The sequence below is a fragment of the Prionailurus viverrinus genome, chromosome A3 (genome assembly GCF_022837055.1).
Source record: "Prionailurus viverrinus isolate Anna chromosome A3, UM_Priviv_1.0, whole genome shotgun sequence".
Taxonomy (NCBI): Eukaryota; Metazoa; Chordata; class Mammalia; order Carnivora; family Felidae; genus Prionailurus; species Prionailurus viverrinus.
This window is the reverse complement of record NC_062563.1, coordinates 104,888,710-104,911,609: the sequence shown is the minus strand read 5'-3', so window position 1 is coordinate 104,911,609 and position 22,900 is coordinate 104,888,710. Positions and strand designations below refer to the sequence as shown.

At 43.2% G+C, this 22,900-nt stretch overlaps 1 pseudogene; it reads right to left on the bottom strand.

Moving 5' to 3' along the window:
- Positions 1 to 3,688: 3,688 nt before the first annotated feature.
- On the bottom strand, positions 3,689 to 16,769 carry LOC125162964 (U1 small nuclear ribonucleoprotein C-like; annotated as a pseudogene).
- Between the last annotated feature and the right edge of the window lie 6,131 nt (positions 16,770 to 22,900).

Sequence of the window (22,900 nt, the reverse complement as noted above, 5' to 3'; positions counted from 1 at the left end):
TGGAATCCTCTCTCCCTCTCTCTGCCCCTCCTTTGCTTGTGCTCTCTTCCTCTTTCTCTCTCTCTCTCTCCAAAATAAGTAAATAAACATTAAAAAATAAATAAAATATGGAACAAAATTCTAATATTCAAACTGCTGACTTGGGCCAAGTAGAAATACTTCCCTGAGATTGCACCACTGGCTTAGGGATAGAGGTAAAGGCATACCAGCAGGTCACAAAGCCAGCAGGTGACTTGTTTCCCAGTATGACCATCAACAAGTGATTTCACCTTACTGAGCTGCCATTTGCATACCCACAGAATGGGGATGGTATCTGTGCAGCTAGGTTATTATGTTGCTCGGATGAGAAACTGATGAATAGGTATTCAGTGATGCTGGCTGTGGTGTGATGCCACCCCATTCCTCCCCCCCGCCAAAAAAAACCCACCAAAAGAGAAACGCCAAAAAAGAAAAAGATAAGAACACCATTATGCTAACAAACACTTTTCTCTTCTTTCCAGTTCTCGTTTACTGACTTCATAAGCTTGGAGTTGTGATAAGAGCATAGACTAAATTTCATATTGTTTTTCCCAAGTGATTCAAGATTCTGATCTCTATTCGAAAGGTCACGCTGTACTATCAGATTTGATCTTATCACGTGCTAGAAGACAGCGATCCTGATTTCTTGATGTTTTAAACGTTCTGCCAGAATAGAACCCCCCATAGGAGACCAGAAATAAAACTTCCCTAGTCACTGATTCGCTGAGGTGTCTGGTCCTCCTCCTCAGGCTTTTGAAGTTAAAACGGTGTTGGGGTGGGGTGGGGTTTGTGGCCTGTGGCCACAAGGTTCCCTGAGTGCTGTGTGTGTGTGTGTGTGTGTGTGTGTGTGTGTGTGTGTGTATGTGTGTGTGTGTGTGTGTGTATGTGTGTGTGTGTGTGTGTGTGTGTGTGTGTGTGTACAGTGGGAAGTTTGTACGGGGTCAGGCACTCCCAGGACATAAGAGGCTGGGAAATAGATTGCCTCTAAAAGACCAGAGGTGTAATTTCCTGTGCACATGATGACCACCCTCCTCAGCACTGGGGTTCGCCTTCTACACCCTGCTCCCAGGGGCAGTGTGGACGCAGCCCAGGCTCCCCTCCTAAGGAATGGCTTGCCCTGTCTCCCAAAGACTGGCTTGTCAGGCTGACTCCACACTGTCCCACTCCGTTAGAGAGTCCCCCGCAGCCCCTGGGATACCATGGTTGCTGAGGGCCAGGCTGCCCTGTGACAGCATGCTGTTTATTTTGACAGGGGGAGGATTTGGGGAGACTCGAGGTTCCTCACTGGGGTTTGCGAGGAATGTTTAAAAGCAACGTGTGAAACGAGATACGCTTTTAACATGTTTTTGAGTGAGTTTCTTGGCCAGCGGGAGCTCTTTCCTGAGGGCCGGGCTGGTGAGTGGGTGTGCACGTGTGTAGGTATGGCACAAGTCCCTCAGGACAACAACCTACAAAGCCCCACTAGATGTTGCTGGTCTCTTAAAAGCTTTTACCTGCCCTTCCACAGGGTTCCCCTCCCTGGTGTCAATGTGCTGGCTCCCCTCACCCCTTCTTTCTCTCTACTCCCTTGGCTTCCTCTCCTTAGGGCAATTCATGTATCTCTTCCTAACTGTTGATAATTTTCCCCTTAAGTCTTCTTTACATATGCAAGTATACGTGAAGATGGTCGGTCTCATCGCAAAAGGCCAAATAATTTGGAAAACTTGAAAGGTTCCTAAACTGTCCCCTCCTCCAACTGCTTTTTTCATTGTAGTCAAATACACAGAAAATCAAATTTACCACTTTTTAAAAAATTTATTTATCGGGGTGCCTGGGTGGCTCAGTCGGTTAAGTGTCTGACTTCAGCTCATGTCACGATCTCACAGTCCGTGAGTTCGAGCCCCCGCATCGGGCGCTGTGCTGACAGCTCAGAGCCTAGAACCTGCTTCAGATTCTGTGTTTCTTTCTCTCTGCCCCTCCCCTGCTCATGCGTGTGTGCGCGCGCACTCTCTTTCTGTCAAAAATAAATATTAAAAAATTTAAAGTGCTCACTTCGGCAGCACATACACTAAAAAAAAATTTTTAGGAAGATTTATTTATTTACTTTTGAAAGAGAGAGAGAGAAATCTCAAGTGGTGGAGGGGCAGAGAGAGAGGGAGAGAGAATCCCAAACAGGCTCCGCACTGGCGACGTGGAGCCCGATGTAGGGCTCGGCACGGGGCTCGAACCCACAAACCATGAGATTGTGAGCTGAGCCAAAGCCCAGTGCTCAACCCACTGAGCCACCCAGCTGCCCCAAACTTACCACTTTAATAATTTAATTGTTAGGTGTGTAGCTCCATGGCAGTAAGTGCATTTATGTTGCTGTGCAACCACCACTACCATCTCCAGAACGTCTTCATCCTCCAGATAGAACTGCTGTAGCCATTAAACGATGGGTATTGTTCCTCCCTGGGAATTATCTTCCCTTCCTCTCTCTGCCAGCCTCTGGCAACCACCGACTCTCCTGTCTGTCTCTTGACTGTTCCAGGAACCTCGTATAAGTGAAATCACACAATACTTGTCCTTTCGTGTGTGACTTATTTCGCTTAGGGTGATGTTCTCAAAGTTTCTCCATATTGTAGCGTGAGTCAGAATCTCCTTTTTAAAGGCTGGATAACACTCCATTGCATGGATATAACATGTTTTGTTTGTCCATTCATCCATAGATGGACATCTGATGCCCCAACCACTTCTTTTTTTTTTTTAATTTTCTTAAATGTTTTTATTTTATTTATTTATTTATTTATTTATTTTTTAATTTTTTTTTCAACGTTTATTTATTTTTGGGACAGAGAGAGACAGAGCATGAACAGGGGAGGGGCAGAGAGAGAGGGAGACACAGAATCGGAAACTGGCTCCAGGCTCTGAGCCATCAGCCCAGAGCCCGACGCGGGGCTCGAACTCACGGACCGCGAGATCGTGACCTGGCTGAAGTCGGACGCTTAACCGACTGCGCCACCCAGGCGCCCCAAATGTTTTTATTTTTGAGAGAGAGAGAGAGAGAGACAGAGAGAGAGAGAGAGAGAGAGCACACGCACAAGTGGGGGATGGGCAGAGAGAGAGGGAGACACAGAATCCGAAGCAGGCTCCAGGCTCCGAGCTGTCAGCACAGAGCCCGACGCGGGGCTTGAACTCGCAAACTATGAGATCATGGCCTGAGCCAAAGTCAGATGCCTAACCGACTGAGCCACCCAGGCGCTCCCCCACCCCCGAACCACGTCTAATACTTTAGTGTGTGGTAGGGTTTTTTCTGCTTCTCCTTGTTTTTCTATGAGTTCCTATGCACGTGAACAGTATGTTTTTCTATAAGCAAGGTCAGCTATGTGTTTTATTCTACAGCTTTCTCTTTCAGAATTTAAGTCTTATTTTCATTGTGTGATATAGGAACATTCTTTCTTTTTTTTTTTCCAACTAAACCAGTTGACAATTTTATTTTCACATTTCACAATACAAATGAAAATTCCTTTTTTTTTTTTTCCTCTTCTGGTCCCACTACTTCCCCTACCCAAACTATCCTCTCTTTGATAAGAAGGGGGAGCAAGTCTTCCTTGTCATGCTGTTAGAAAACACCTAGAGTCACAGCACCATGATCTCCTGGTGAAGTAGAATAAATAATATAAAATGCATATGAAGAGGCTCCTGTCTCTCCTTACCTGTCTGGCTGAGTCATTCCTGGCCAAGTAGGTACCGTCATGAGACAGGTGGGAGGTCTCATCACGGGGGGGTCCAGACATCATTGGCGTGTGGCCTCTGATAAGTGGCCTCATTCCAGGTACAGTTCCCCCTGGCATCCTCCCAGGAAGAGGAAGGCCCCCCAAATGGGGTGCTGGCATCATACCCGGGCCAGGAGGCCCCGGGAGACCGGGGGTGGGTTGGGGAGGTGGGATCATTGCCCTGCAGGAGGAGGAACACAGAATGGAGTAAGAGGTATCTTTGCTTGTTGAAATACTGCGGTTGCTCTGTGGGTAAGGCTCTGAGCCTGCTCTCCCATCCATTTCTGATAGGCTTGCACATTCTCTTGTGTTTCCTACCCCTGCAATGCGTCTTCCTCACGGATGGAGAGTCATGGGTGAGGTACGTGTCTTAGTAATCACAATAAAACTTAGGTTTGCTGCTCTGCAGGCCAGCGGCCACTCTGTCCCGTGCCGTGTATGAATATTCTTAGTGCAAATAGTACAACAAGGTTTTTAATGAAAAACAACCTCCCTACCCCACGTGCCTCTGTCCCTCATTCCTTTCCTCATTGACAACCACACCGAGTTCTTTCACCAGCTTCTTCTGTTATTGACCTCCATATTCCTAAACAACATACTTTTTTTTGGCATTTTATAACCTCTTTATTAATATTTTAATCATGAAATGCTTTAGACATATGTTAACATTTAAAAGTCAACATTTTGAAAAATTGCATTGCATAGTTAGCTATTTTTGAGAGGCCCATGGATCTTCTAAGACTTTTTAATGCCGGATAAGCTACAAAGTATCTGAAACCTTCTAAACCTTTTGAAACCTCTTTTTTTTTTTTTTTTTTTTGGTACTTTTAAAATTTCTTTCTTTTCTTTTCTTTTTTATTTTTTTAAATTTACATCCAAATTAGTTAGCATATAGTGCAACCCATTTAGCCCATCACCCTTCCCACTACCCCTACCGTAACTCTCGGTTTGTTCTCCACATTTATGAGTCTCTTCTGTTTTGTCCCCCTCCCTGTTTTTATATTCTTTTTGTTTCCCTTCCCTTATGTTCATCTGTTTTGTCTCTTAAAGTCTTCATAGGAGTGAAGTCATATGATTTTTGTCTTTCTCTGACTGACTAATTTCACTTAGCATAATACCTTCCAGTTCCATCCATGTAGTTGCAAATGGCAAGATTTCCTTCTTTGTGATTGCTGAGTAATACTCCATTGTATATATATACCACCTTCTTTATCCATTCATCCATCGATGGACATTTGGGCTCTTTCCACACTTTGGCTATTGTTGATAGTGCTGCTATAAACATGGGGGTGCGTGTGTCCCTTCGAAACAGCACACCTGTATCCCGTGGATAAATGCCTAGTAGTGCAATTTCTGGGTCGTAGGGTAGTTCTATTTTTAGTTTTTTGAGGACCCTCCACACTGTTTTCCAGAGTGGCTGCACCAGCTTGCATTGCCACCAACAATGCAAAAGAGATCCTCTTTCTCCGCATCCTTGCCAACATCTGTTGTTGCCCGAGTTGTTAATGTTAGCCATTCTGATAGGTGTGAGGTGGTATCTCTTTGTGGTTTTGATTTGTATTCCCCTGATGATGAGTGGTGTTGAGCATTTTTTCATGTGTCGGATGGCCATCTGGATGTCTTCTTTGGAGAAGTGTCTATTGATGTCTTTTGCCCATTTCTTCACTGGATTATTTGTTTTTTGGGTGTTGAGTTTGATAAGTTCTTTATAGACTTTGGATAGTAACCCTTTATCTGATATATCGTTTGCAGATATCTTCCCCTATTCTGTCGGTTGGCTTTTAGTTTTGCTGATTGTTTCCTTCACTATGTAGAAGCTTTTTATTTTGATGAGGTCCCAGTAGTTCATTTTTGCTTTTATTTCCCTTGCCTCCAGAGACGTGTTCAGTAAGAAGTTGCTGCAGCCAAGATTAAGGAGGTTTTTGCCTGCTTTCTCCTCTAGGATTTTGATAGCTTCCTGTCTTACATTGAGGTCTTTCATCCATTTTGAGTTTATTTTTGTGTATGGTATAAGAAAGTGGTCCAGGTTCATTCTTCTGCATGTCGCTGTCCAGTTTTCCCAGCATCACTTGCTGAAGAGACTGCCTTTATTCCATTGGATATTCTTTCCTGCTTTGTCAAAGATTAGTTGACCATACGTTTGTGGGTCCATTTCTGGGTTCTCTATTCTGTTCCATTGATCTGAGTGTCTGTTCTTGTGCCAGTACCATACTGTCTTGATGATTACAGCTTTGTAGTATAGCTTGAAGCCTGGGATTGTGATGCCTCCTGCTTTGGTTTTCTTTTTTAAGATTGCTTTGGCTATTGGGGGTCTTTTCTGGTTCTATACAAATTTTAGGATTATTTGTTCTAGCTCTGTGAAGAATGCTGGTGTTACTTTGATAGGGATTGCATTGAATATGTAGATTGCCTTGGGTAGTATCGACATTTTAACAATATTTGTTCTTCCTATCCAGGAGTATGGAATCTTTTTCCATTTTTTGTGTCTTCTTCAATTTCTTTCATAAGCTTTCTATAGTTTTCAGTGTATAGATTTTTCACCTCTTTGGTGAGATTTATTCCTAGGTATTTTATGTTTTTTTGTGCAACTGTAAATGGGATCGATTACTTGATTTCTCTTTCTGTCGCTTCATTGTTGGTGTATAGGAATGCAACTGATTTCTGTGCATTGATTTTATATCCTGTAACTTTGCTGAATTCATGAATCAACTCTAGCAGTTTTTTTGGTGGAATCTTTTGGGTTTTCCATATAGAGTATCATGTCATCTGCGAAGAGCAAAAGTTTGACCTCCTCCTGGCTGATTTGGATGCCTTTTATGTCTTTGTGTTGCCTGATTGTGGAGGCTAAGACTTCCAATACTATGTTGAATAACAGTGATGAGAGTGGACATCCCTGTCTTGTTCCTGACCTTAGGGGGAAAGCTGTCAGTTTTTCCCCATTGAGGATGATATTAGCATTGGGTCGTTCATATATGGCTTTTATGATCTTGAGGTATGATCCTTCCATCCCTACTTTCTTGAGGGTTTTTATCAAGAAATGTTGCTGTATTTTGTCAGATGCTTTCTCTGCACCTATTGAGAGGATCATATGGTTCTTGTCCTTTCTTTTACTGATGTGATGAATCACGTAAATTGTTTTGTGGATATTGAACCAGCCCTGCATCACAGGTATAAATCCCACCTGGTCGTGGTGAATAATTTTTTTAATGTATTGTTGGATCTGGTTGGCTAATATCCTGTTGAGGATTTTTGCATCCGTGTTCATCAGGGAGATTGGTCTATAGTTCTCCTTTTTTGTGGGGTCTCTGTCTGGTTTTGGAATCAAGGTAATGCTAGCTTCATAGAAAGTTTGGAAGTTTTCCTTCCATTTCTATTTTTTTGGAACAGCTTCAAGAGAGTAGGTGTTAACTCTTCCTGAAATGTTTGGTAGAATTCCCCTGGAAAGCCATCTGGCCCTGGCCTCTTGTTTTTTGGCAGATTTTTGATTACAAATTCGATTTCCTTACTGGTTATGGGTCTGTTCAAATTTCCTATTTCTTCCTGTTTCAGTTTTGGTAATGTATATTTTTCTAGGAATTTTTCCATTTCTTCCAGATTGCCCATTTTATTGGAATGTAATTGCTCATAATATTCTCTTATTATTGTTTTTATTTCTGCTGTGTTGGTTGTGATCTCTTTTCTTTTATTCTTGATTTATTTGGGTCTTTTCCTTTTTCTTTTTGATCCAACTGGCTAGTGGTTTATCAATTTTGTTAATTCTTTCAAATACCCAGCTTCTGGTTTCATTGATCTGTTCTGTTTTTTTTTGTTGTTGTTGTTGTTGTTGTTTGTTTGTTTTTTGGTTTCAATAGCATTAATTTCTGTTCTAATCTTTATTATTTCCTGTCTTCTGCTGGTTTGGGGTTTTATTTGCTGTTCTTTTTCCAGCTCTTTAAGGCGTAAGGTTAAGTTATGTATCTGACATCTTTCTTCCTTCTTTAGGAAGGAGTGGATTGCTATATACTTTCCTCTTATGACCGCCTTTGCTGCATCCCAGAGTTTTGGGGTTGTGGTGTTATCATTTTCATTGACTTCCATATACTTTTTAATTTCCTCTTTAACTTCTTGGTTAGCCCATTCATTCTTTAGTATGATGTTCTTCAGTCTCCAAGTATTTACCTTTTCAAATTTTTTCTTGTGGTTGATTTCGAGTTTCATAGTGTTGTGGTCTGAACATATGCACAGTATGATCTCGATCTTTTTTGTACTTACTTAGGGCTGATTTCTGTCCCAGTATATGGTCTATTCTGGAGAGCGTTCCATGTGCACTGGAGAAGAATGTATATTCTGCTGCTTTAGGATGAAATGTTCTGAATATATCTGTTAAGTCCATCTGGTCCAGTGTGTCTTTCAAAGCCATTGCTTCCTTGTTGATTTTTTGATTAGATGATCTGTCCATTGCTGTGAGTGGGGTGTTGAAGTCTCCTACTATTATGGTATTACTATTGATGAGTTTCTTTATGTTTGTGATTAATTGATGTATATATTTGGGTGTTCCCACATTTGGCACATAAATGTTTACAATTGTTAGGGCTTCTTGGTGGATAGACCCCTTGATTATGATATAATGCCCTTCTGCATTTCTTGATACAGTCTTTATTTTAAAGTCTAGATTGTCTGATATAAGTATGGCTACTCCGGCTTTCTTTTGTTGACCAGTAGCATGGTAGATGGTTCTCCATCCCCTTATTTTCAATCTGAAGGTGTCTTTAGGTCTCAAGTGGGTTTCTTGTAAACAGCATATAGATGGATCTTGTTTTCTTATGCATTTTGTTACCCTGTGTCTTTTGATTGGAGCATTGAGTCCATTGACGTTTAGAGTGATTACTGAAAGATATGAATTTATTGCCATTATGATGCTTGTAGAGTTGGAGTTTCTGGTGGTGTTCTCTGGTCCTTTCTAATCTTTGTTGCTTTTGGTAGTTATATATATATTCATCTTTTCTCCCCTCAGAGAGTTCCCCCTTAAGATTTCTTGCAGGGCTGGTTTAGTGGTCACAAACTCCTTTAATTTTTTTTTTTGTCTGGGAAACTTCTTATCTCTCCTTCTATTTTGAATGACAGCCTTGCTGGATAAAGAATTCTTGGCTGCATATTTTTCTGATTCAGCACATTGAATGTATCCTGCCACCCCTTTCTGGCCTGCCAAGTTTCTGTGGATAGGTCTGCTGCAAACCTCATCTGTCTTCCCTTGTAGGTTAGGGACTTTTTTTTTCCCTTGCTGCTTTCATGGTTCTCTCCTTGCCTGAGTATTTTGTGAATTTGACTAGGATATGCCTTGTTGATGGTCGGTTTTTGTTGAATCTAATGGGGGTCCTCCGTGCTTCCTGGATTTTGATGTCTGTGTCTTTCCCCAGGTTAGGAAAATTTTCTGCTATGATTTGCTCGCATAACCCTTCTACCCCTATTTCTCTCTCTTCCTCTTCTGGGACCCCTATGATTCTGATGTTGTTCCTTTTTAATGAGTCACTGATTTCTCTGATTCTTATATCGTGCTCTTTTGCCTTTATCTTCCTCTTTTTTTTCTGCTTCATTATTCTCTATAAGTTTGTCCTCTGTATCGCTGATTCTCTGTTCTGCCTCATCCATCCTTACCACTGCTGCATCCATCCATGAGTGCAGCTCAGTTATAGCATTTTTAATTTCATCCTGATTAGTTTTTACTTTTTATCTCTGCAGAAAGGGATTCTAATCTATTTTCGACTCCAGCTAGTATTCTTATTATCGTGATTCTAAATTCTGGTTCAGACATCTTGTTTGTATCTGTGTTGGTTAAATCCTGGCTGCCATTACTTTGTACTCTTTCTTTTGGGGTGAATTCCTTCGTTTTGTCATTTTTGAATGGAGAAAAAGAATTAATGAGGTAGAAAAATTAAAATTAAAAAATATTAAAATTAAAAAATTAAAAACGCACACACACACACACACACACACACACACAAATAGAATAAATGATGCTAGATCCTGGGTGTGTTTTGGTCTGGGTGTTGAAAGTGGTTTGACAGAAAAGTGGTTTGACAGAAAGTGGTTTTAGAGAAAAAAAGGGGGGAGGAAATCGTTTGAGAATTTGAAAAAATGAATACACTGAAATAGACTAAAATGAGATGATGGGAGTAAAATAGAATTTGAAAAAATTTACACAAAAGTAAAGAATATAGTAGAAAAAATTTTAAGAAAAATATTTTTAATAAAAATTAAAAGTAAAAATGAATTTTTTCAGCTTTCTGCATTCAGGAAAAAGAAAAGAAATGAAAAAGAAAAAAAGGAAATCTTTTGAAAATTTGAAAAAGTGAATACACTGTAGTAGACTAAAATAAAATGATGGAAGTAAAATAGGGTTTGAAAAAATTTACATAATAGCAAAAAATGTAGTCAAAAAATTGAAGAAAATGTTTTTAATAGAAACTGAAAGTAAAAATGAAGTTTTTCTGTTTCTGCATTCAAGAAAAAGAAAAGAAATGGAAACGACAAAAAAGAAAAAGGAAAAAAAGGAAATCGTTTGAAAATTTGAAAAGTTGAATACACTGAAGTAGACTAAAACAAAATGATGGAAGTAAAACAGAATTTGAAAAAACTTACACAAAAGTAGAAAATATCTAAAAAAATTAAGGAAAAATATTTTTAATAAAAATTGAAAATAAAAATGAATTTTTTCTCTCTCTGTATTCAAGACAAAGAAGTGTAAAAGAGAGAAAAAAAAAGAAAGAAAATTGAATAGATGGACCTGCTAATAGATTGAAATAGGACTGAAATTACTTTGTTTTCCCCTAGAAGTCAGACTATGTAGCGCTTTATAGTCCATAAACTAAGTAGGCGGTGAGACTTGTGTTCTTGAGGAATGAGGTTGGCCCACTTGGGCGGGGCTCAGTGTAACGGCTCCGTTCTCCACTAGATGACGCTGCTAGCCTACTGGGGTGGAGTGTTGTGGCACTCGTAGGTGCATAGGTGCATGCGCGGGAGCGGTGAAACTGGTGCCACCCAGCTACCCAGTCCCTAGTATTGGAACTCTGTTCTCCTTGATCAGCTGTCGTGCACCCGTCTTCTGTCTTTAGCTTTTGTCCACTCCCCGCTTTTTCACTGTCTATGACCAGGCCCCAGGCAGTACCTCTCTCCCGAGTTTTGTCTCAGATGCGGCTGTTTTCCCTGACCCCTTACTACTGAAGGAGTGCGTCTTTGACCCGTTCCGCCCCTCTGTGGGAGGGTCTCACCGAGCAATGGCCGAATGCTGGCTGCAACCAGGAACACTCGCCGGATCCTGCTGCTGCCAGTGCCCCGAGACTGCGGCCAGGTGCCAGCCCACCCCAGAAAAAGTTTGCTAGATAGTGTAGCAGCAGCTTTTCAGGGATTACGGAAAATCACAACACACATCTGGCACCAGGCTTCACCCTTAATGACCTTGTTCCAGCACCAGTGAATGTGGCCATTATCTGGGGCTGCTGGGACCAGGTGGTTTCAACAGTCTCTACCAAATGTCCTTCCAGCAGTGGAACCACGTTTCTGCATGTGGCCCAAGAACCTCTTGGACCCCACCCTGTTCCTGGGGATTCGCCCTTCCTACCAGAGCACCGCCAGGTATGGAGCTGCGGAGTTGCAGACTGCGCTCCCCTTGTTTACAGTCTTAATGGAATTTAAACCCACTCCTTTCTCCTTTCTCCCTTTTTAGTTTAGTCCCTGCGGCTGTTTCCAATTTTCCACTTTCTCTCCAGCTGCTTTTTGGGAGGAGTGCTTTTCCCGTATTCTCTGCCCACCCCCCCGCACCCCCCTGCCAGTCTCTGTCCTCTCTCTGCTTGCAAAAGCACCTCCCTTCCCTCGCCTTCTTGCTCCCCAAGTTCACTGATTTCTGTGGTTCAGATTGTGCAGATTGTTGTGTTAATCCTCCAATCGACCTAAACAACATACTTAAATCACCGCTTCTTGAGTATATAATGACTATTATAGAAAATGAAGATCTCACTGCTGCATTTTCTTTGTCTATGCTCCGAAAATCACCGTGTCACCATTTTTATTTAAATCACTCTCCAGTATTCACATTGCTGTGACTATATAAATATTATTCCCAGCTGTGCCCCATAGTGCACTGTATTTCATTTCCTTTCTTTTATAACTTTTTATCATTTTATCAGTTTCTCCTTTGTTCATTTGCTTAGTTTTCTATAAACTCATCAGTCACTGACACCACAGTTTGGTATAGAATGGTTACACTCCTCTCAACTTAGTAAAACCTGTAAGGTAATTGTCAATTCCACTCCCCCAGCCCCTGTGGACACATCCCTCCTGGAGACCTCCTTCTGGGGCTTCTGTCTGGACTGGCTTTCTATGTGTTTCTTCAGTATTATCTTAGGAATTGCCTTTGAATCTCCTCTGTTTTCCCAGGCTTTCTCTTCCTTAGTTACCCTTTGTGGAGTATGGCCACAAATTCCTTAATGCTACTCCCACTGAGAAGTGTGGTTGTGTCCCCTCCCCTTGAATCTGGGTGGCTTTGTGACTGCTTTGGCCCACAGAATATGGCTGAAGTGACAGCATGCTAGTTGCCAGGCTCAGGTCCGAAGAGACTGACACCTTTCACTTCCTGTCTTTTGAGGTCCTGAGCGTCCATGTAAAAAGGTCTGCTAGCCTGTGGCTGGTCCATGGAGAGAGGCTGCAGGAAGAGAGGTGAAGAGTTGCTAACCATTCCCAACGGCTCCAGCTCTCAGCTGTTGAAGTCATCTGAGCTGGGGCTCCAGACACTGTGAAGCAGAGACAAGCCATCCCTACTTGTTCCCGTGTGTCCAAATTCCCGATAGGAAGCAGAGAGATAGAAGAATACTGATGCATTGCTCTTTTAAGCCGCTAAGTTTTGGGGTACATTGTTACACAGCTATGGAGAACCAGAACAGTCTTTCATCTAATAGCTTCCTGAGAAAGAATATAAGAGAAGTCACTTTTGGAGATTTTTGAGATTTTTATGTCTGAAGATGTTCACCATCCAATTGACTGAGTGTTCTTCTGGGTATAGAATTCTAGGCTGGAAATAAAATTTCCCTCAGATTTTTAAAGGCTTCATGCCATTCCTTTTGGCTATGTATCCAGCATTGTTATTAACAGATGTTACCTCTTCTGCACCCTGACCTTTTATAAATGGCTTCTTTTTCTTCCTTTTGGAAGCCACAGCATTATGAGCATTCTTCTTTAGCACCGGGTGTTGCATCATTTACAGAGTGATCTGATGTGGGTGTCTTTTGCTTTCAGTGTGTCGGGCATGTAATGGGCTCTTCAATCTGGAAACTCACACTCTTCAGTTATTTGCACTATTATCTGGAACTCCTTTTGTTTAGATGTTGAAACCCCTGACCTTGTCCTTTGATTTTCTTATCCTTTCTTCCTTATTTTCCATCTCATTCTTTATTTTTTTGTTCTACTTCCTGGGAGATTTTCTCTACTTATCTTCCAACTCTTCCTGAGTTAAAAATATCTTCTGTCATATATATTTTTTAATGTTTATTTATTTTTGAGAGAGAGAGACAGAGCGAGCGAGCATGGGAGGAACAGAGAGAGAGGGAGACACAGAATCTGAAGCAGGCTTCAGGCTGTCAGCCTGTCAGCCTGTCAGCTGTCAGCACAAATGTGGAGCTTGAACTCACGAACCGTGAGATCATGACCTGAGCCAAAGTCGGATGCTTAACTGACTGAGCCTACCAGGCGCCCCTCTTTGTTCCTTTTTGTAATAACACCTGTTCTTGTCTTCTGATTTCAAAATCTCTTACATTTTTAGATGTTCCTTTCTATTCCTCTGCTTTGTCTCTGTTTCCTTTGGTTTCTTTTTTCCATTTGTACCTTTGACCTCTGATTTTTGTGTTTGAAGCTTTCCTTAAATGTCTAGTCCATCTTGGCTGTTTGCTCACAATAGGAGCAAAATAAAAAATACAAGTAAAATTCTGATTGTAAACAGGCAGGGTTGCTGGCCACAGGCTTTCCTGATCACAGAGTAGCCTCTTTCAGTGACCGATCAGTATTATGTTTTGTTTTGGACAGAGTTCCTTTCTCCAGAAAGGACTCTTTTAGTTTTCTGAGGAATGGTGGGTAGAGGATGAAGGACAGACAGGTCATAATCCTGGCTGCCTAAAGTGACCGTGAGCAGGGCTCCTCCCTATGTGACTTTAGGCTAACTAGAAAATGCTCCCCTCCTAAGACATTTGACTTCTGTTTGCTGGAGAATGCATGTTAACTCTGATTTTGTTAGAACAAGTCACTTTATAGCCATCTGCTGGGAAGTTGTCAAAGCTGCCCGTGATGTACAGGCCATTCCTGATGTTTGGTTATGTCCTCAATGTTGGTAAGTGGGGCCTCTGGCTGAGGGGTCTCCCCCTGGCCCCACTGTTCTCAGTGTGCGTCTTCTCTGTTGCTCTCTCACGTCTCCTTCTCCTGACAGTGAACCTTCAGGCTGTGATGAGCTGGGGGAGGGGACTTGGAGCTGTCAGAGGTGCCTGGAGCCTCCAATCCCCAAGCCTTAGTGGAGTTCAGTTGTACCAGCTGGTTGACTTCCCGGCCCCATAAACTTGGCATTCTCTGTTCTGCGATGTCTGCTCCCCGTTCACCTGCCTGGTCACTTTTTGGCTGCCAATATGTTGTTGCTATCCTTTGTCTCCTGTCAGTTTCTCTTCAGTTCTTGGTTGGCCCATGTGGGTAGTCACTCCTGTTTCGGGTGCAGAGATGGAAACACACCTCACATTGGCTTCAGGCGCAGAGGCTGGAATTCAAGTGCATGGGTGGTGCTGTCAGGAGCCCAAGCATTGGGCTCTGATTACCTGTCAGTCTCTTCGTAATGATGGCTTTATCGAGCACGTGCTCTGTTTGTTCTGTTTGTTCTGAAACTGTCTGTGGGCTTACTAAGGGCGCTGCAGACTTCTTGGTCCCTGAGTGCTCTCCTCACCTCCTCCTTGGCTGCCATGGGAGAGTATTGACTCAACCTCTTCTTGACCCTTGAAGGATCTCAGGCCTTGAAGTCTGGGTTGTAATTAGCCCCCAAGGGAATTTCCATGTCCATCTTTCCAGTTCCCATTTACTTGCTTTTTAAAAAAAAAAAATTTCTGTTTTTATTTTATTTTTGAGAGAGAGAGAGAGAGAGAGAGAGAGCACGTGCAGAAGGGGGGAGAGGCAGAGAGAGAGGGAGACACAGAATCCAAAGCAGGCTCCAGGCTCTGAGCTGTCAGCACAGAGCCCAACACGGGGCTCGGACTCGTGAACTTCAAGATCATGACCTGAGCCAAAGTCAGATGCTTAACTGGCTGAGCCGCCCGGGGGGGTCCCAGTTCCCATTTACTTGTAAATGGACAGGTAGGTGGATAGGTGGCTCTCAAGGTTCAGCAGGGGACCCTGGCTCCTGTGCATGTTGCTTAACCCACTGAAGGTGATTCCTACATAGATGTCGAACGGGTTGTTGTTGAAGACGAGGGGTTTTCACTTTGGCCCCTTCAGACCACGTGTACCATAACGTTCAACCAAAAGCGTCCTTTGTGTGACCAACAGTGTCACCACAGCTGGAAGCACAAAGCTCAGCAAGCTAGCAGACTCCACCATTCCATGGGCAGGGCACAGCCCTAGGAGGGCGTCAAGACCTGCTTATGCCTGTCGACCACAGATCTAGCCATCCTCCAATACACTTACTTAAGTGGTGCTGCCCGCCCATTTCTGTTTCCTCAACCAACCTCTCTTGTGTCACTTCAGCCTCAGCACCTCTTATTCGCACCCCCCAAAATAATCCTCTTTGTTTGAGATTTCAAGTCCCCTGTCTAAGCCAGATGCTGTCCTGGAGGCTGGGATCACAATGATAGCCTGGAGCTATGAGGAGCCACCCCTCGGGCTTAGCTGGTGCAGCACCCTCGGAGTCCTGGTGGGCAAGGTCGAGCTAGCAGCAGTCTCTGGCACGCATACCTTTACCTAGTGAGGGAGCATGTCTGAGTTTGTTGAAAGTTCCTATCTTTTGTCTTGGGTGATTGTACCTGTTCCCGTCTTCCGCTCATTTGGTCATATATCTCCTTTCACTTCCTTCCTGCTCCCTTCCGACCCTTTCCTCCTTACGTCCCCTTCCTGCTCCCTCCCTCCTGGGGACTTCCTCTCTCAGCCCACACACACCCCACTTCTCAGCGGATCCTGCAGAGAGACCCGGTTCTTGCTCCCCTGCCTTCTCACTGCCCCTGCAGCCCGTCCTGACAGAACCAAGGAAAGGTAAATGCTAAACCGAAAGCTTTCTACCGCAGAAAACAACCCTGCCCTCCCTGGGGAGGCAGGAACGGCTCCCTGGCCACCGGAGGTCTTAATGATAATGTGTGAAAGCTCTCTCAGGGTCACGCTGTTTGGGGACCCTCCTTCTCCTCCTGTGTCTTCCAGTCTAGAGGCTGAGCTCCTTGAGGGTAGGAACAGGCCGGATCCGTTTTGAGTGCCCCGTGTTTGGTGTGGTGCAGACGCTTACCGAAAGCGCGGGAAGGATGGAGAGGGAGCATCTCTTCACCCGCAGTCACTGGCCGGCAGGCCAAGGATGCGGGAATGTGGATTGGCAATGCCTCCCGTCAGGGATTCCCATCGCATTTTTGTCTCTGGCCGGGAGGATCTTTTCTCCCGCCTCCCTCCTTTCTCTCTCTCTCCCTGCCTTCTTTCTGCTACTTTCGTGGAGTTTGCCACTGAGCAAGTGTACTTCTCTGTGGTTGAGCGAACCCCACAGCTACAATTAAACCGCAGTGCTTAGAAAACCCTTCCCGTAGCGTTTTCTGTCACCCTTGTTGGTTCAGGGCCTTAGTCTTTGACACTTACCACAGGATGATTTAACGGTTTCTGTTTCCGTTCAGGGTCAGGTCATCCAGGCTGTGCGAGGGCTCACGGGGGTGGGTGGAGGCTCTGGAAGGTGGAAGGTCAAGTTGTGAGGCAGCTGTGGCACTTACTGGAAGACTGAGGGTTTCTCTTCTCGCTGCTTCTGGGGGTCTGTTCTTCACTGCTGCCTTTCATTTGTGCGAAGGCCTGGCAGTGGGTCCCGCCTCATTTCTTAAGGGAGACGGAGCGTTTTGATTTTTGCCATTTTCAACGAGAAGAGAGTGACCGAGGGAGTTTAACCTGGGCCAAGCTGGAGATGTCTCCCGAAGCAAAATGATAAAAGGGACCAGGACAAAAGTACAGGTTAGTGAAGCAGAGGCAACCTGTGACACCAGAGTTGATTTCCAAGTTCTTGTCAGTATTCACTCCAGAACGTGGGTGCCGCCCAGATAAGGCTCGGCACCAAGGATATTTCTTGTCAGGAGGGCATTCACGCTTGGTATCTGAAAATGTGCTTTCCATTGCCCTAAAACTGATTTTTGATTTAGATTTTGAGAGGAAGAAAATAACACACAACCGCTTTTTTAAAGTGGTTTTCGGTTTGTTGGGTTTTTACAAGGTTTTTCAAAAAATGCACAAAGATCTTTTTTGTTGTTGTTATTGTCGCCTTGTTTCTTGTCTCTTTTCAAAATGGACTTAATTTTGGAATAATTTTCAATTTTTAGAAAAATTATGAAGAAAATAGAGTTCCCGTATACCCCTCAGCAAGTTTCCACTGTTGTCAACATCTGACACAACCACGGTACGTTTGTCAAAACGAAGAAAGCAGCACTGGTTCATTACTATTACCTAAATTCTAGACTGCATTAGAATTTTCTCACTTTTTCCACCAGTGTCTTACTTCCGTTCCAGGCTCCCATCCAAGATGCCACATTATGTTTTGTGGTCATGTCTCTTTAACGTCCTCTGACCTGTGACAGATCCTCAGTCTTCCCGTGCTTTTCTTGACCTCGACACTCTTGAAAAGCTTTGGTGGTGTATTGTGTTGAATACCCTCGGTTTGGTCTGTCTGATGTTTTTCTCATGTCTAGATGGAGGCTATGGGCTTTTGGGAAGAGTATGAGGGCGAGTACCCTTCTCGTCAGTCATCACAGGGGGTACATACTATCAACATCAGTGGCGATGTTGACCTTGAAACCCCGGGCGGGGTAGTGTTTATCAGATCTTTTCATCGTAAAATGACAGCTCCCCTCTGCAAGCAGGTCGTTAAGCGCAGCCGACGCTCATGGGACAGTAGTAGTGGTGTGGAGACAGGTGAAGCCCCCCCTGCTAGAGGGGGAGGTAGCTACACAAGTTATTTCAGGCTATTCATCTCTTTTCTCTATGTATTTATTTATTTTAACTATTTACATCAGTATGGACTCCTGCAGATTTATCTTATGACTGTGTCACAGTCCAGTAGGACGTCATTCATTTTGTTGTCCTCATCATTCCAGCGTTGACCCCAGGGGGCTCTTTCAGTCGTCTCCTGTGTCCCCTTGACACGCCTCCATCCTTTGGGGACTTTTTTTTGAAGGACTTCTTTACTTTCTAATACCGCAAGATGTTCCGGGCTCATCTTGTATTTTCTCTGCCCGTTTCTCCAGTGAGCCCGTGTTCCTTTTATTTGAGAATAGTTTTTAGAAACCAAGATCTGCCCTTGAAGGTCTCATTTTTACATAAGGAAATGATGCCCTACCATAATTCCCCTTTCCGGTCATCTACTTTCTTCCGGTTTTATATTTAAAAAATTTAAACATATAACGGAATTGAAAGACTTTAACACTGAGTTCCATATACTCACCACCTAGATCCTACCATGAACATATTATTGTATTTGCTGTATTACATGTTTGTTCATTTATACCTCCCTCTATCCACCATAATTCACTCTTGGGATGCATTTCAAAGTCCCCCCTCCCCCCAGATAATTCAGTGTGCATATCATGAACGAGACTTCAAAATGTGTTCAGGTGTTTGTTTTGTCGTGTTTTGCTTAAAATGCAATGCAATGCAAAAATCTTAAATGTCCACTCGCAGAGTTTCGACACCTGCATACGCCTATGTAACTCAAACCTCTATCAAAATATTGAACGTTACTATCACCCCAGAAAGTTCCCTCATGCCCTTTCCACTCAATCCTTGCTTTTATCTTCCCAGAGGTAAGCACTGTTGTGGATCCCCCCGCCCCTACTATATTTTAATTTTGTCTGTTTTAGAGTTTAATGTAAGTGGAGTCACACGATATGTTCACTCAGCATATTTTTTGGTGGTATATTAATTCAACGTAATCCTGTGCAGCAGTGAAAATGAATGAGCCACAGCTGCGGTAGATACCAAAGATAAATCTCACTAGCCATGTGGAGCAAAAGAAATGAGACACAAAAGAATACATAGAGTCTAATCTCATTTCTGTAATATTCAGAAGCAGTCAAAAATAATTGATGGAGTTACAGGTCAAGAGCGCAGCTAGCAGTGGGCAGGAGAGAGGGAGTAATGATTGAGACGAGATTCTGTGTGCTGGTGACATAGTGTGATTTTCTTTGACGCGGATGAAGATTACATAGGTGCGTTTTCTTTGCGATAATTCATTAGGCTATCATTTTATGACTCATGTCTTATTCTTGGTGTATTACATATTGTTAAAGTGTTTTAAAAATAAGATATTAATTCCTGCCCGTCAGTTGTGTGTATGTGTGTGTGTGTGTGTGTGTATGACAATGCCATGTGTATTATTTATCTATTGATATGTCACAAATGACCTCAAAAACTTAGCATCATAAAAGGTAATATGTATTATCTCACCCGGTTCCTGTGGGTGGGGATTTCAGAGCGTCTCAGCTGGGTGGCTCTGGGTCTGTCGTGAGGTTGCACGTAGGACTTTGGGTCTGAAGTCCTATGAAGGTTTGACTGGGGCTGGAAGATCCACTCTCAAGATGGTCCACCCACATGACTGTTGGCAGGAGGCCTCAATTTCTCCCCGTGTGGGACTCTCCATAAAGCGACTTGAGTGTCCTCACATCATGGCAGCTGGCTTCCTGCAGAACAAGTGATTCGAGAGAGCTCAGCATAATGTTTTCTAGGTTAATACATGTCATACATGTGTATCAGTAGTATATTACTTTTTATTGCTAAGCAGTATCCCATTCCATGGGATCACAGTTTATATAATAAATCACAGTTTATAATAAATCACAGTTTATTTCTCTGTTCTCTTAGTGATGGATACTTGGGCTGTTTCCAGTTTGGGGCTGTTATGAATAAAGCTGATCTGAACGTTCTTCTATAAGAATTTTGTGAGCATTTTGTTTCTTTTGGGTAAATATCCAGGAGTGTAATTGTTAAGCCATAGGGTAGATACATATTTAATTTTATGAGAAGTTAACAGGCCTTTTCCCAAAATGATTGTATCATTATATATCTTCACAACAAAGTATGAGTTCAGTGGCCCCACATCCTTGTTAGCATTTTATTTTGCTTTATTATTATTTTTTTCTAGCCATTCAGGCGGATGTATAGTGGTATCTCATTACGGTTTTAATTTCCATTTCCGTGGTGACCAGTGTTGTTGAGCACTTTCTCGTGTGCTTATTGGCCATTTGTATATCTTCTTTTATAATTTGTCCATCTTCTTTTATAATTTTTCTTTTTTTTCTTAAACAAATTTTTTTTAACATTTATTTATTTTTGAGAGAAAGAGACAGAGCCTGATGGGGAGAGGGACAGAGAGGGAGAGGGAGACACAGAATCGGAAGCAGGCTCCAGGCTCTGAGCTGTCAGCACAGAGCCCGACACGGGGCTCGAACTCACGAACCGTGAGATCATGACCTGGGCTGAAGTCAGATGCTCAACCGACTGAGCCACCCAGGTGCCCCCATAATTTTTCTTTTTTAAAAGAATGTTTATTTATTTATTTTGAGAGAGAAAGAGCATGAGCAGAGGAAGGGCAGAGAGAGAGAGACGGAGAGAGAGAATCCCAAGCAGGTTCCACGCTTTCAGTGCAGAGCCCGACCTGGGGCTCCGTCCCACGAACCGTGAGATCATGACCTGAGTCCAAACCAAGAGTTGGATGCTTAACCAACTAAGCCACCCAGGCATCCCTCCTTTAATTAAAAAAAAATATGTTTGTTTATTTTTGAGAGAGAAAGAAAGAGAGACAACACAAGTGGGGGCGGGGCAGGGAGAGAAGGGAACAGAGAATCCGAAGTGGGCTCCTCACTGACAGCAGCAAGCCTGACGTGGGGCTCACACCCACAAACCCCTCAAGGTCACAACCTGAGTCGAAGTCAGGTGTTCAACCGACTGAGCCACCCAGGCGCCCCCCCCGTCTGTTTCTCCTCTAGAGTCAGATTCTCCCTGTAACTCTCTCCCCTGACAGTCACCGATCTATTCTTCAGCACTATAATTTGTCCTTTTGAGAATGTTATAAAATTGGAATCCTATAGTATGTGACTTTTTTTTTTCCACTGGACACAATGCCTTTGAGATCCATTCAAGTTGTCGCGTGTACCAGTGGTTCACTCCTTTTTTTGCTCAATACCACCTTGTACAGATGTACCACACTTTAGTCCCCCCTTGGGGGACATTTGGACTGTTTCTAGTTTGGGGCAATCGCCAAGTGGCTGCGAACATTCGTGTATAAGTGTTTGTGTAAACAACGGATTTCATTTCTCTTGGGTAAATACCTGCTATGGGATTGCTGAGTTCCATTTAACTTCATAGGACACCGTCAGCCTCTTCCAGAGTGGCTGTACCATTTCTTATTCCCGCCACCAGCAAAGGAGAGGTCCAGATGCTCGACATCCTCCTCAACACTCGATACAGTCAGTGTTATTTATTTTAGCCATTCTAATACGCGTTTATGCTTATTTCTGTATTTCTGTATTTATTTATTTACTTTGTACCTTGTAGTTTGCTCTTGATTGCACACGTGAGACTTCCTAGACAGGTATCTGACTTCTGCTGGGTGTCTAAACCCCCCGCCTCTCCGAGGGAAGATGACATTAGTACCTTGTTTCAGTTCTTGCTGGTGGCACATGCTGGGGCAGAGGTTTTCAAGCTTGTTCTTAGTAATGGCACCGTCTTCCTTCCAAGCAAAATCCTACACAGAACACCAGTAGATAAGTCAGGTGATGGTGGAACTGCCAGGGGCAGGGCTGGGCCCTCTGTGTACCCCCACAGCTGTCCTCATGGTGTCCCACAGCTCCTAATCCTGACACCCACACCATCCACCCAGGGCCTGCCAAGGCTCTTAATTCCACAGGGCCTCTGTCCGCAGTCTGAGGCATGGAGAATAATATTTGCCGTATCTTCGTATCTTACGGATCGAAGAAGACAGAGAAATTATGTATGTTGAAATACCGAAAAATAATTCTGGTGGATGATTTATGCCCCATTGTTCTACAAAGAGCATCTGAGGTGTGGCCTATGAAAATTGTTAGGCGTGGAGATTGATATTTAAAGACTGAAAACCCACAGTTATTCATGTTGTGTAGAAATCTGGAGAGTTTCAGGGTGGGCGCTATTCTTAAAATCCCGTTTTTTTCCATTGCCGAGGTGGTTATTTTTTTTATTGAAAAGTGTTAGGAATCTAGGTATTTTTATTAAGATAGTCAGATGCTCAAGGTTTCAGGCAGTTTCCAAGACTTCTTCATCCTGCTTTAATTTCTTTCTTGCCTAAATGCCTCGTGGTGGCAGTTCAAATGAAGAGCAATCGCCATCTAGTGGTCATTTTAAGTGCACAATTTAAAAAATTAATACACATTTAGAGAAACCTTTTATCTTTGCCTCCTTCCCTCCCCCCCGTTTTTGTTTTGTTTTGTTTTGTTTTTTGAGAGAAAGCACAGGGGAGGGGCAGAGAGAGAGAGAGAGAGAGAGAGAGAGAATCCCAAGCAAGTTCCAAACTGTCAGCATGGAGCCCAGTGTGGGGCCTGAACTCACGGACCATGAGATGATGGCCTGAGCCAAAATCAAGAGTCGGACACTCAACCAACTCAGCCACCCAGGCACCCCTAAAATATTTTTTAAATGTGTTTTTTAAAAATACATCTCAATGTGATTGAAAAGTCAGAAGACATAAAAAGGTAGAGTGCTATTTGCCATTTGCCAAGTTTCCCCCATTTCCACCCCACATACACAAACGGTCAACACTGTTAATAGTTTCTGTGTGTCCTTGAAGAGAATGACAATAGCAACAATGTATATGCAAGCAAATATGTAGTCTTCTTCCTCTCCCCCCCCCCCCCCCCCCGCTGCTTTTTAACAGTAAAAGTAATATATTCACTTGT